Source organism: Geotrypetes seraphini, chromosome 1, assembly GCF_902459505.1.
Source record: "Geotrypetes seraphini chromosome 1, aGeoSer1.1, whole genome shotgun sequence".
NCBI lineage: Eukaryota > Metazoa > Chordata > Amphibia > Gymnophiona > Dermophiidae > Geotrypetes > Geotrypetes seraphini.
The window spans coordinates 393,619,826-393,632,640 of NC_047084.1; positions in this window are offsets into that span (position 1 = coordinate 393,619,826).

Consider the following 12,815-nt stretch of genomic DNA (forward strand, 5'->3'; position numbering starts at 1 on the left):
CCCACAAAATTTCCTTAATAAAGAAATATTCAAATATAAAACCAATAACCACAGAGTTAGAGAAAGGCGTCTACAAACAATTGTGTTAACAATTTCTTGAAAGACATGGTGGAGCTTAGAATAACAAGCTCTGGCCACAAAGGAAGAAGCCACCACCACCAGCAGCCGCAAAATCAAAGAGGCATTTGAGGATAAAATCTACTTTACAGTCCTGTGCGTCCTCGATTACCACCCCCCTCTTAGCTATCCTAGGGAAAGAAGTGCGCTTAGCGACCTGTGCCACCAAGGAATCCCCTTTCGAGGACACAAAATGCTGGTTAAAGGTGTCCGCAATTGGGTAAAGCTTGGACCTTCAGGCACCTCCCAATGGTCCATGAGCACCTTGACAATGTCTGGATAATCAGGGAAGGAAGCAGACTGTGGTTTCATTTTACTCATAAGGGCACTCCACAGCAGCTGACTGCCCAACCTCCACCTTCTGGAGATATTCAGAGATCAAATCAACCAAAGCTGCGGGTTTGAAAAATCACACCATGGGGTCCCTCAACTACATATGGAACCTCACCCGGACCCTGAAGATCCGCAAGTGCCGCCAACATCCTCCACAGTGGTAGTATCAGCCTGCGTAAACAAAGGTATGGTCAGGTAGGTATAAAATTAGTCAGGGACCGCTGCTCAGGCAATATGCCTGATGGGCCGCCGCGTGAGCGGACCGCTGGGCGGGATGGACCTCTGGTCTGCCCCGGCGGAGGCGACTACTTATGTACTTATGTACTTACTTAGGTCATCCTGGTCATCTGTGTCAGCAGCCGGCAAAACATCTCTGGAAGACTTAAGATCCATGTCCTGGGAAGGAAGAACACCTATTGCCAACAAGGATGCCAGAAGAGGTGCAGAAGGTGCCTTTTTCTTGGCCAAAAAACCTTGGTATAGCATGTTAATAAATTCCAGGGAAATCCTATCATCCAAAGCAGCAGTTACCTCATTGGAACTCCTTTTAGAACTTTTGGAGGATCTGTGCAACTCAAGACACCAAATCACAGCTGTATTATGCCAGGGCTGCAGGGGCGCTGTCTCCGGGGTTTGTGTTCAACTTTATGGGCTGCCCCCTACAGGAGAGCAGCAGAACCCTCTTCAGGAGTTGAGGGAACTTGAGCCAATGAGATATCGCCCCTCTCCTACGTCGCAGAGCATGTGGAACATGGCTGCTTGCTGGACAGCCATCCACCGCAAACAGGGCATGAATCTAAACTAAACTAAACCTTAGGTTTTTATACCACATCATCTCTACATTCGCAAAGCTCGACACGGTTAACAGGAGTTAGGGTAGAAAGGAACTCCAGAGGAGGGAAGGATGAAGAGGAAATTTTAGAGGACTAGAATAATCAGAGAGGGAGGAAGAGTTACATATTTGAGAATAACCAGGTTTTCAGATGTTTACGGAAGAGTTGGAGGGAGCTCAGATTCCTAAGAGGGGAGGTATCCTGCCCTGAGGAGTCCATCTGAGTAGTTTTCTTGCAAAAATGAAGCTTGTAGAGGCAAAAAATAACTTTAAATTCAAATTGGGAAAATCCAAGATGGATGTTGCAGGTGTAATTTTCAGGAAGATAAACAGCACATGAAAAACACAGGAATCCCCTAAAATACAGCAATTTAAGGATTTTAGGGTGGGGGGGGAGACTAGGGCTATCTTCCAAACTGTCCAAAACTCACTTTGCAAGACCCTCCAAAATTGCTGAAACAGGCTGTCAGTCCTATACTCGTTGTGCCATGCTGTATTGGAAGCTGCAAAGGAAATCGAACTATGGATGACCGATTTCAAATTGAAGCTCAACACCGACAAAACTAAATTTTTCCTTGCTAGCCCTAACGACAAAATCAAAGACTTATCGATCTCCTTGAATGGTCAGGACTTCCCTATTGACTATTCTATTAAAATCCTGGGAGTCTCCCTGGACCGCCACCTCACTCTAAATGCTCACACAGATTTATTAGTCAAAAAATGCTTTTTGGTACTATGGAAACTCAGAACCATCAGAAAATACTTTGATGCACCATCCTTCCGTTTACTGGTTCAATCTTCCATCCTGAGCTTGCTCGATTATTGCAACATTATTTACTTGGGATCCTTAAAAAAAAAAAAACTATTCTAAGACTCAGAGTCATTCAAAATTCGACAGTTCAACTGATCTTTAGGCTGAAGAAATGGGAACACATAAGCCCCTACTATCAAAGACTCCATTGGTTGCCCCTTGAGGCGCGAATCCTTTTTAAATTCTCTTGTCTGTGTTATAAATCAATATTTGGTCTGGTCCCCACTTACCTGCTTTCCCACTTCAATCTGGCAAGTTATCTTAGGCCCACACGAAGAATATATCTGTTCACCTATCCGACAATAAAAGCCTGCCACTACAAAAGATTCTTGGACAGAACTCTTGCCTTCCAGGCAGGCAAATGGAACGATTGGCTTAGTAACGTCTTCACGCTCTCATCATCCTACTTCAATTTTAGAAAACTGGTTCAATCGATTTGTAAACTAAGAATCCACACAGCTCTGCTTATTCAACCAGCAACCCTAAGAACTATATAGCTTTCAAATTATTTCATTATGTAAGATTGTATTGCTGACTTTGATTGTAACCTCTTTGCTGATTGTCCAGCGCTTCTTACTGTAAACCGCCTCGAACTTCTATGGCTTTGGCGGTATATAAGAATAAAATCATTATTATTATTATTATTAAAAGAAGCTGAAACAGCTTACAGGGAGATTCTCTGCCTCAATAAGCCTTGCAACTGATCTGCTGGTCTTTTGACTGCCCCTCTGAACCGAGTCCCATGCCCAGGGATCTCCACCACCTACGGAACACACCACGCATGCAAACTGACAGAGGAACACAGTCAGCTCTGATCCCGGAGACACCTCCATAGAGCCATGCAGTCTGCGCTCAAACTAACTAGCTGACAAACCTGGGGTGAGTTAGCTCCCAAGCAAATTGTACCTGAGCCCTGATCTGAATGTGCAGGCTTTCCAGGTGGTGCACTGCCAGGCAGTCAACCCCCTGAAAACAGACTTTTCTTCAAAGCCTGCAATCTTCTGCAGCCAGAGCTGTCTCTGCTGGGAATCTTTGAAGCACAAAGTGCAAAAAAGCACAGTTACTTACCGTAACAGGTGTTATCCAGGGACAGCAGGCATATATTCTCACATGTGGGTGACGTCATCTACGGAGCCCCGGCGCGGACAGCTTTTCAAGCAAACTTGCTAGAAGTTTCAAGTTTGCACACTGCACCACGCATGTGCGTGCCTTCTGCCCACTAGAGGGCGCATCCCACCTCGTGGTCCTCAGTTCCATAACTAGCTTAGAAGCCATCCCCGGGGAGGTGGGCGGGTTGTGAGAATATATGCCTGCTGTCCCTGGATAACACCTGTTACGGTAAGTAACTGTGCTTTATCCCAGGACAAGCAGGCATGATATTCTCACATGTGGGTGACCTCCAAGCCAAACCAAAAAGGGCAGGTGGGAGGATGGCAATTTTAAGAAAACAGATTTTGTAAAACTGACTGGCCAAACCGGCCGTCACTCCTGGACAGAGTGTCCAGACAGTAGTGAGAGGTGAATGTATGAACCGAAGACCAAGTGGCAGCCTTACATATGTCTTCCATCGGGGTGGAACGGAGGAAGGCTATCGAAGCTGCCATTGCTCGGACCTTGTGCCCCGTGACTCGACCCGGGGGAGGAAGGCCAGCCTGAGTATAGCAAAGGGAGATGCACGCCGCCAACCAGTTAGACAGAGTGCGCTTGGAAACTGGGTGCCCTAATCGATTGGGATCGAAGGACAAGAATAATTGCGGGACCTTCCGATGGGACTTGGTGCGTTGAAGGTAAAATGCCAACGCCCTCTTACAGTCAAGCGTGTGAAGCGCCGTCTCGCCAGGATGGGAGTGGGGCTTAGGGAAGAACACAGGAAGGACAATGGACTGATTGAGGTGGAAATCAGAAACAACCTTCGGGACAAACTTAGGATGGGTGCGGAGGACCACCTTGTCATGATGGAATACGGTGAAGGGTGGGTCCGCAACCAAGGCTTGTAGTTCCCCAATCCGCCTAGCGGAGGTGAGGGCAATCAGAAACACCACCTTCCAAGTCAGAAATTTCAAGAGGGACTTGTTGAGTGGCTCAAAGGGTGGTTTCATCAGTTGAGCTAAAACCACATTCAAATTCCATACGACTGGGGGAGGTTTGAGCGGGGGACAAACCCTGAGTAATCCTTTCATGAAGCGTGTCACCAAGGGATGGAGAGACAGAGGGCGTCCATCCAGGTGTTGGTGGAAGGCGGAAATCGCACTAAGATGGACACGCACCGAAGTGGTTTTCAGGCCAGAGCGCGACAAATGGAATAAGTAGTCCAGAACCGAGGGTACCGGGGCCGATACCGGGTCCAGGAGGAAAGAAGAGCACCAGGTGGAAAACCTGGTCCATTTCTGCGAATAGCAAAGCCTCGTCGAGATCTTGCGGGAGGCTTCCAGCACTTCCCTCACTGATTGAGACAGGTCCGGAGGGGTCAGGGAACAAGAAACCAAGCTGTCAGGTGCAATGACTGCAGATTGGGATGTAACATGGATCCTTGATTCTGAGATAGCAGAGAAGGACCGACAGGCAGAAGAAGGGGTTCCCTGGCGCTGAGTTGGAGCAGTAGGGAGAACCAGTTCTGACGCGGCCACCGAGGAGCTATGAGAATCATCGTGGCCGTGGACGATCTGAGGTGTACCAACGTTCGCATGATCAGAGGGAAAGGAGGGAATGCATAGAGGAACTTCCCGTCCCAATCGAGAAGGAAGGCATCCGCCTCCAGACGATCCCGCGAGTACATCCGAGAACAATATAGTGGTAGTTTGTGTGCCTCCGGAGAGGCGAACAGATCTACCTGTGGCGTTCCCCAGCGAGCGAAGACCTCGTGCAGAACTGCTGAGTGTAGAGTCCACTCGTGGGGTTGCAGGAGTCGACTGAGTTTGTCCGCCAGACAATTCAGTTCCCCCTGGATGTAGACCGCCCGGAGGAAGATGTTCCGGGAGGCCGCCCACTCCCAGAGGCGAAGGGCCTCGGAGCAGAGGGGCCACGACCCCGTTCCCCCCTGTTTGTTCACATAGTACATTGCTACTTGGTTGTCCGTGCGGACGAGGACCACCTGGTCCTGTACTACGTGAACGAAGGCTCGAAGTGCTAGGAAGATGGCCCGAAGCTCTAGCACGTTGATGTGACAGCGACGGTCCTCCGCCGACCACAGGCCCTGTGTGCGAAGACCGTCGAGGTGGGCTCCCCACGCGTAGTCCGAGGAGTCCGTGGTCAGAACCTTGCGAAATGGGGGAGTGCGAAACATTAGTCCCGTGGACAGATTTGAAGAGTCTGTCCACCAACTTAGCGATTTCCGCAAAAGCGGAGTCACCGAAATGAGGCGCGACTCCGGATCGCACTCCTGGCGCCATTGTGATGCGAGTGTATACTGAGGGATCCTCAGATGCAGCCTCGCAAATGGCGTGACGTGTACCGTCGAGGCCATATGGCCGAGCAGCATCATCATGCGCTTGGCCGACACCCTTGGTAGTTGAGAGACCTGGCGGCTCATCCGTACCAAGACTTCCAACCGTTGGGTCGGAAGGTAGGAGCGCAGGCGCACCGTGTCCAGCACCGCACCTATGAATTGAAGAGACTGAGCCGGCCTCAACTGAGACTTTGGAAAGTTTATCTCGAATCCGAGGGTTTGCAGGAAGGCAATAGACTGTCGGGTCGCTGAGATAACCTCCTCCCTGGTCGGGGCTTTGATGAGCCAGTCGTCCAGGTAAGGGAACACGTGGAGCCCGCGAGACCTCAGGGCTGCCGCCACTACTACCATGCACTTCGTGAATACTCGTGGGGACGCGGCCAGGCCGAAGGGCAGGACTCTGTACTGGAGGTGTAGGTCTCCCACCTGGAATCGTAAGAATTTTCGGCAGGTGGGGTGCACCGGGACATGGGTATATGCTTCCTTCAAGTCGAGGGAGCACATCCAGTCCCCTTCCTCCAAGAGAGGATACAAGACCGGGAGAGATAGCATTCGAAATTTCTCCCTGGCCAGGCATTTGTTGAGCTTCCTGAGGTCGAGTATGGGGCGCATGTCCCCGGTCTTTTTTGGGACCAAAAAGTAACGGGAGTAAAATCCCGTCCCCCACTGGTCCTTGGGGACCGGCTCGACCGCCCGAAGCTTCAGGAGAGCTTTGGCTTCGGTCAGAAGGGTCGGTAGTTGCGACCGGTTGCACCAGGCTAAACTTGGGGGACTGTCCGGTGGTGAGGACACAAAATTGAGCGAGTAGCCTTCGGAGACGATCCGGAGCACCCAAGCGTCTGAGGTAATCGCGGTCCATGCCTTCCGGAAGGACCGAAGACGCCCCCCGATAGGAAGGGGTTCTGGTGAAGGTGCGGAGGGGAACCCGCCCCGTCCGCTCAGCCCGTCAAAAGGAAGGCGCGGGCTTAGAAGGGCCCTGCGCCGGGGCTTGGGTTTGTCCCCCTCTGCCTCGTTGAGACGAACGTCTCGGAGGCGGTCTTGAGAAGGACGGGGTCGACTTCTGGGGGTACCGGCGCGGCGGAGGCCGGAAAGGTTTCTGTGGCGGGGGCCTAGGTTTGGGGCGGACCAGGGATGCTAAAGAGCGTTCCTGTTCCGACAACCGTTTGGTCGCCGCCTCCAAAGACTCGTCAAATAACTCGGACCCCACACAGGGCAGGTCTGCAAGACGTTCCTGCAGGTTTGGGTCCATGTCGAGGGTGCGAAGCCAGGCCAAGCGGCGCATGGCCACTGCGAGGGCCGACACCCTCGAAACCAGCTCAAAGGTGTCGTACACTGAATGGAAAAGGTACAACCGCAATTGAGACAGGTTGGACATAAACTTATCGAATCCTGCTCTTTTGGAGTCCGGTAACGAGTTCCGATATTGAGGAAGGTCCTTCACCATCCCACGCAAGTAGGAGGAAAAGGTGAAGGAGTAATTTAGAACTCTGGTGGCCATCAGAGTGTTTGAATAGAGGCGACGGCCAAACTTGTCCAGGGTCCGCCCCTCCCTGCCGGGTGGAACCGCCGCAGAAACCCGTGAGGGCTGTGATTTTTTAAGGGCAGATTCCACCAGGAGGGACTGGTGGGAGAGCTGCGCCTTATCAAACCCTTTCGGGGGAATCGTCCTATACTTTGATTCCATTTTTGACGGGACAGACGTGCCTGTAAGAGGGCTCGACAAGTTCTTCAGCCAGGTCTGCAGGAGGACACTGTTGAGAGGGAGTCTAGGTACCTCTCTAGGGGGAGTGGGAAGGTCCTGTTCCTCTAGAAATTCCTTGGAATATTTGGAACCTACCATCAGGTCAATCCCCAGGGCTTGGGCCATGTCCTGGACAAAAGATGAGAAGGAGGACGGCCTAGCCTGGGGGGACGGGGTTCTCGACCGTCCCACCGAGGAGCGGGGGGAGGCCTCATGGGAATACTGAGGATTCCTAACCGATCCTGAATCCCAGGATCCTCTCTCCACGGCCCTCGAGGGGGAGGGTGAAATCATCCTCCTAGGGGAGTCCCTGGGGGAGGATCCCGGGGTCCGTGGGGTCCTCTCCCGTTTCCTCGGCGAGGCGGCGCGGGAAGACTTTCCCCGAGGTGAGCGGAGGAGCCTCGGATTATCGAGGCGCAACTCCGACACCTGCAGCGCCTCGCCCCCGAACGACGAGGAACGATCGCGCCGAGGCGAGCCCCGGGGTCGCTTAGGCTTCCTCGATCGGCGCCTCGTCCGAGGTCGCCTCGAGGGCGAGGCGTCCGGGGAAGATCCCGAAGCCGAGGAGGAAAGTCGGCGCACTCTGCGGAACTTTTCTTTTGGGCGGACACTGCGCTCAGGAGGCTCCCCCGAGGTCGAGGTCCGGGGCGGGGCCGAGACCGAGGTGGACGGGGCCGCAATACCCGAGACCGAGGTCGCCGAGGCCGGGGCTCCCGAGGTCGAGGGAGCCGAGACCGGGGCCTCCGAGGCCGAGGGCGCCCCGGCCGAGGTCGACGTCGCCGGGCCCGCAGCACGCTGCAGCACTTCCAGGGCTCCCGACAGCTCCGATGAGATCAAGGCTCGAAGGAGATCCTGGAAGGCCGGAATCCCCACGAAGGTGGGGAGTTCCGAGTCCGGGGCACACTCCCTGGAGGGCGACCTCGGTCTCGAGTATTCCCTCGGGGTGTGCGGAGTCGAGGTCCGATGCGGGGCCGGGGTCGACCCACCCGCTTTGGCCTGACTCGAGGATGGCTTCTTTGCTGAAGGGGATGGAACAGAGGACTTACCCGAAGCTGGCTTCGATGACGACGGCTTCGAAGATGAGGGCCGAGGCGACGCCGAGGCCCCCGAGGACGCCGAGGCCGAGGTCAAGGCCGGGGCCGAAGCCGGGGCCGACGTCGAGGCCTTGGTCGGCGCGTCGGCGGCGAACAATTCCGCCATTCTGGCCTTACGGCGACGGAGGGCCCTGTTCTGGAAGGTAGCACAGCGATCACACGAGGCTGTTGGATGTTCGGGCCCAAGACAGACAATGCACCACCGGTGAGGGTCGGTGATGGAGAGTAGTCTCTCACACCGGCTGCATTTCTTGAATCCCGTAACAGGACGGGACATCGACGAGAAAAAGAAGAAGGCCGGGAACGACCGACGTTCCCCGGCTCAGGCTTCCGGGAGCCCCCGGAGCCCAACGAAAAACAATTATTTTTTTTTTTTTTTTTTTTTTTTTTTTGTAAGACGGACGAAAAATAAAGCAGCACCGCGATTAATCCGATCAATAAACAAACTAAACGCGGCAGCTAGAAGGCAAAAACACTGGAGCTCAGATCCACAGGGCTTTCTTGCTCCGCGGAAAAATTTGAACTGAGGACCACGAGGTGGGATGCGCCCTCTAGTGGGCAGAAGGCACGCACATGCGTGGTGCAGTGTGCAAACTTGAAACTTCTAGCAAGTTTGCTTGAAAAGCTGTCCGCGCCGGGGCTCCGTAGATGACGTCACCCACATGTGAGAATATCATGCCTGCTTGTCCTGGGATAAAAGGCCGACTTTAAAGAAAAATAAACACAAGCAGAAAAGACTAGCACCTACTGTCTCACTTTTAGGAAAGCAACTGAATACCTGAGGGCAGTCCTGAGGTAAGAGGGGAAGAGTTAAAAAAAGTTATGTAAATAAGGCTTCCTGGGGGTGACCAAGATGGCAGCGATGCAGAGAAGCTGCGAGAGACGCAGTTAACAATCTCCTAGCCTGCACTATCTCACTCATACCTTGTGCCGATGCCTCATTCTAAGAGGAAAGGGGTGCTTAGGGCCTCTTCCTCGTCGGCCCTGACGTCCACCCCGATTCAGCAGACGATGGATCGTTTCTTCGCGCCTTCTCCAGTGCTCACATTTGCCGGAGTGGAGAGCTCGGCGTTGGGCGGTGACGGGAGGGAGTCACTGGCCCTTTCGAGCACTGAGATATCATTATCTCCTCCGGCTCCCATGACGCCTCCGTGTCCGGCAACAGCCGAAACGCTGTGGCGAGAGACACACGCTCCCGGAAGTGAAAGCATGGGGTCTCCCGGCGAGGGCACAGCGTTGACGGCAGATGGAAACAACAGCAGAGAGAGAGGAATTTTCTCTCTTCCAGACGGAGGTCTCTATGAATAGCATCTGGCAATTGCTGCAGCGGATGGAAGGGAAAATTGAAAAGTTAACTGAAAAGATAACAAAATTAAATAAAAAATTGGAATTATTGACTGGGACAGTTGAATCTATGAGATTAGAATACATAGGCCAAGCCAAGCAGATGCAGGTGGATATACAACATTTGCAACAATTAAAATGGCTTCAATTAAAGATAGCTCCACTATTCATAAGAAATTGGAACAATTTGAAAATTTTAATAGGCGTTTGAACCTCCGCTTTCTAAATTTTCCTCAAACTTCAGGTGTGTTACCTATTGAATTGTTGAAAAGATACTTCATTGAGAATTTTGAAATTTCTTCAAACTGTATTCCTCCAATTAACAAAATTTATTACCTACCAAATAAAAAGATGCCTAATGAAAATGAAAATGTAACTGGAAACGAGATTGGAAAAGAAAGGGAAGGAGAGACAAATGTGATAGATTTTGCAAATGTGACGGCTTTACTGGAACAAACGATAACATCTGAAACGGACAGAGCAACGTTACTAGTATCATTTGTTTTTGAACAGGATGTGAATATGATTATGAAATTGTTTTTTAAAAATTCCCAAAAATTATTTGGGGGACGGAAAATATGGATATATCCTGATGTTGCTAAGACCACACAAGAACGGAGGAAAGAATTTCTTTCAATGCGACAACAGACTATAAATATTGGAGCAACATTTTTATTGGTGTATCCCTGCAAATGCCTGGTTAGGTACTTGTGTGTTAAATATGTTTTTTTCTCTCCTAACCATCTGAAGGAATTTCTAGATGTTAAGCAGATCATCAAAGATTAAGGGATATTAGTAGTAATGGGCGATTGATACATTATGCCTTTCTTTTTGGTAGTATTCCTCTAAATTTCTCTCTAATTTATGTTTTGGTCACCCCCTATTATTGTGGTCTAAGAAGGGGTTAATCAGTATGATGATTATTGTAAGAGTTCTATTGCTTTGTAATTTTCTTCCCTGTATTTAATGTAACAAGAATCTTGTAAAATAAGATTGTATAATTATAAATAAATAATTTAAAAAAAAAAAAGGCTTCCTACAAGCAGTCTCGCAAGTAGGGATGCAAAACCCATTTATCCAGGGAATAGAGAGGGACTGTAAAAGGCAGGCCTTATATGCACTTGTTTCCTAATCTGCCCAGCCCCAGAAAAAATGGCTGCTATTTCAGCTCAGAGGCTCATCTCCATGGCATCTGAAGGTGCACTAGTATGGTCTCAGCTCTGGCCGCCTCCATGCTCCACCATATGCCATGACATGACCTGAGCCAGGACCTGACTCGAGAGCCCACAGTGTGGCTCAGTGATGCCTCATCTTGAAATAAAACCAGAGACTTACTGTATATACTCTAATATAAACAGAGATTTGGTGGCCAAAAAATTGGCCCAAAATGGGGGTCTCGGTTTATATTTCAACTGACTGATGGCACGGCTGTCTTCCACTCCAACTCCTGATGACCACCAGGGCTGTAATCTTGAATAGAACGATCCCTCCGCTTACCCTGCTGAATCTCAAAGCCGCTACTCTCCAAGCACACAAACTTCCACCACCCTCCTCCGTGCACACCCTACTCCCTGACATCACGTTTACCATTAGCACTTGGAAACCTGCTGCTGCCGTCAATGCTGTATTGTGATCTGGTGTGGAGCTTTGAGTATCTGTGCATGCTCTGAGATTCTGAGAAGGCGGGAGCAGGTAAGCCTTGAGCATGTGCAGATGCTCAAGGCCCAGTATCGGATCAGAATACAGCATTGACGGCGGCAGCAGGTTTTCAGTGCTAATGGTAAGTGCGATGTCGGGGAGTGGAGCGTGCATGGAGGAGGGTGGCGGCAGCAGCGGGGGCTTGTGTGCACGGAGGATAGCGGCTTCAAGGTTCATCACGGAGGAATCATATCAGAGGAGAATCATCAGGGCAGCCATGTCAGGAGCCCTCAGAGCGAAAATTCTGGTTTTGAAAAGTGTCACGAAGGGGAGGGAGGGAGATGGCCTGATAAGGGGAAGAGGTTGAGTGGCGTTTCAGGCTTATTGTGTAGAGAAGGGGGGGACACGGCAGATGCTGGATGGAAGATGGGGGAGTGAGAAGGAAGCAGTCACTGGAAGGAAGTGGGGAGTACAGTGAGAGGGGAGCAGTCGCTGGAAGTGGAGAGGAGAGAGAAAAGAGCAGACATTGGAAGGAATTGGAGAGAGGAGAGAGCGGATGCTGGATGGAAGTGGGGAGGAGAGGGGAGTAGTGGCTGGAAGAAAGTAGGGAGCAGACACTGGAAGGAAGTGGAGAGAAGAGAGAGCACATACTGGATGAAAGGAGGGGATAAAGATAAAAGAGCACCTGCTAGATTGGGGGAAGAGGCTAGAGTTAGTGAGATACTGGAAGGAGTGAGGGAACGAGGTGGCAAGCTGTAGGTAGACAATAAAGAAGTGAAATTGAGGACTAGATAATAAGAAAATTTAATCTAGATAGAGGCAGAAAATAAATTGAGAAAGAAGACTAGGGAAGGGGGAGAGAGATGCTAGACGATGAGGGGGGAGGAGACAGATATCAGATCTGAGAGGAGGAAAGGAGGGGAGAGATGCTAAAACCCACCTGGGGAGGGAGGGAGAGATGGAAGGGGAAGAAGACAGAGATGCCAGACCATGGGGGGAGCAGAGAGAAGAAGATGGATGCCAGACCGAGGGGGGGGAGAGAGAGAGATGGAAGGGAGAGACAGACAGTTTCTGAAAGAGAGCAGATTCCATATGGAAGAGGCAGAGAGAGAGAGCGAGAGAACAGAAAGTGGCTTGGAAAAAATCCATTATTCGACCAGTCCTAAAAGATCAAAAAATAGGCCCTGAGGAAAAAACTAATTACAGACCAATTGCTAACATTCCTTTTCTAGCAAAAGTTACTGAAAAAATTGTGTTCAATCAAATATCGGAATACATTGAAAAAACCAATGTCTTACATCCAAATCAGACAGGATTTAGGCAAAATCATTCCACAGAGCACTCTTTAATTGGTATGACCACGTCCATTTTGTATCATTTAGATCATCACACTTCTGCAATATTAATTTCTCTCGATCTTTCATCTGCATTTGACACAATTGACCATACCCTTTTAATAA